At 41.1% G+C, this 2,309-nt stretch overlaps 1 non-coding gene across 1 annotated transcript; it reads right to left on the reverse strand.

Moving 5' to 3' along the window:
• Window positions 1-1,394: 1,394 nt before the first annotated feature.
• LOC145396897 (U6 spliceosomal RNA) lies at window positions 1,395-1,497 on the reverse strand. The gene has a single exon (XR_013896855.1). It is a non-coding gene; the product is annotated as a U6 spliceosomal RNA (small nuclear RNA).
• Between the last annotated feature and the right edge of the window lie 812 nt (window positions 1,498-2,309).

Consider the following 2,309-nt stretch of genomic DNA (forward strand, 5'->3'; position numbering starts at 1 on the left):
GAGCACAGTTAAACACCCTGATTCACTCATGGTATGGGGTTGTTTCTCTGGGAAAGGTTTGGGGAAGCTTGTTGTGCTTCCCAAGAACTGCAGAGTGAATCAGGATGTTTACCTGGAGCTTCTTTGTGATCATTTACCTGAGTCCTTCAAGCTCACAGGTACACGAGTGTTTCAGCAGGACGGTGCACCTGCTCATAAAGCCAAATCAGTCACCAACTGGCTTCGTGACTGCGAGGTATCCTTCATGAAAGACTGGCCAGGCAATAGCCCAGACCTTAACCCGATAGAAAACTTCTGGTACCTCGTAAAGAAGAATCTCCAAGGGAAGGACGTGAGCTCTCTGCCTAAGCTGGAAGCAGCCATTGGTGACTCCTGGGCCAAAATACCACCCCAGCACCTGAGGAACCTTGCCCTTTCACTTCCACGACGTCTCAGGTCCGTGAAGAAGCGTAAAAGATCCCCTACCAAGCATTAAAGGTAAATATAACACAATATCTACATGTTTTTTCAATGTTGAAAGGTTTGTTTCGTAGGAGGGACGCAAGGCGCTCGATACTTCTGATGAGCACTGTATATGGTTGTGTTATGATTTTGGGTGGGTATAAGTGTATACGTAAAAGTTGATCTAGGTTTGTCAGCAACACACTGGTCTCATTTATTTATTTTCCATAACTTTTATCAATTCGTACTTCGATAAATCACACTTCTGTCCCAAAGCCGATCAAAGATCAAGAGCCTTCTGTATTCTACTTTGCTCTTGTTACTACCAGATGATTTTACTCACCTTATGAGACTGTTTGCATGGTTAAATTTTGCATTTATTTATTCCATCACTACAAAATCTCTCCAAAACTGAATAAATTTGAAGGTAACAAGAATTCCATTCATTCATCCATCATCCAATCCTACCTTGCCCCATGAGAAGCATAGGAGCCTGGGGCTAGGCAAGTTGGTCCTGACATTTAAGATGAGAGTGACCAGCCTCACTCATCCATGAGTGGCATTACATGGGCAATAACCTCAACCACCCTTGGATATAAACTTTCACCAGCTCAGTCCAATTGGAGTGCCACAATTACCCACTAAACCACCAGCCGCTAAAATTTGGTTATATGGTTACCACCCATCGTAGTAAATGGTTTCCTGATGTACAAGAAACAATTAGGCTTGTCACCCAGTGTAGAGTCACCCACAGGCAGAAGGAACAAGAATGAATGAAAAAATGACAAAAGAGGGAATGTAAAGTCACCTGTAGGCAGAAGAAAAAGGAAAGAATGAAGTAAAGAAAGACAGAAGAGGAAGGAAGGAAAGGAAGGAGGAGGAAAGGAAAGGGCAGACACCCAAGAGCAGCACTACACTGAGTGAGCGGATGGTGAGCGCCCCACCTACCACAAAAAAATGTGGAACGCTTCACGATTTTGCGTGTCATCCTTGCACAAGGGCCATGCTAATCTTCTCTGTATTATTCCAATTTTAGTATATGTACTGCTGAAGCAAGTTACACCTAAATTATTTCCTAGGAGTGAAGGGGTTAAATGCCTGCAAAATTCATTCACTTTATCAGGCCAACCTTACAAAAACACCATTTCATCAACAGCATTTCAACCCTTTGATCTAATTGCTGCACTTGACTATTTTACTCATGCTAACACCACAAGATTTAATTCAATTAAAATAAATCCTGACAGTCAAAGATTTCAAAAACTATTTTAAATAAACTCTTTCACAATTACTGATGCCCTTCTGTAATAAAGTATATAAAGCTAAGTGTAATATTACTGACTGTTATTGGCAACACTGTGACTGGCGCATCTCGCATCTCGATTGTTCCTTATGTTTACGCCAAGCCACCAGACTTCCACTGTCATAGGATGGAGTTCTCTAATACTTTCGGCTGCCTTATGGCATGTAGGTATTATTTTCATTAAATGTTGCTTATGTTCCTCTATGTAATTATGTATACATACCTGATCAGTTTACGGTTTGCTTATTACTGTATATTAGGTAGTGTTTCTTGTGTTATAGGGAATGTTTTCTAACTTATATATATGCACTATTGGATTTTGTTTCTCTTACAGGAATGGGTAGTTTGGTAATGTGCTGAATAAAACTTGGAAGTTGCCACCAAGTTGTCTGTCTCATCACAATTTATTCAGCACATAGCAAGTCATCATGGACAAACTGCTGAAGACTTCTCACTTGGACACTGGCCCCAGTTCGCCTACGGCAGCTTAGGAATGGAAACACTGGTATCGTACATTTATCAACTTCATTGAAGAAAGTGGAGACTCAGCACCTGATAAACTAAG

This window comes from Coenobita brevimanus, chromosome 39, assembly GCF_032717465.1.
Source record: "Coenobita brevimanus isolate Jiangsu-jjx chromosome 39, ASM3271746v2, whole genome shotgun sequence".
In the NCBI taxonomy this organism is placed as follows: Eukaryota; Metazoa; Arthropoda; class Malacostraca; order Decapoda; family Coenobitidae; genus Coenobita; species Coenobita brevimanus.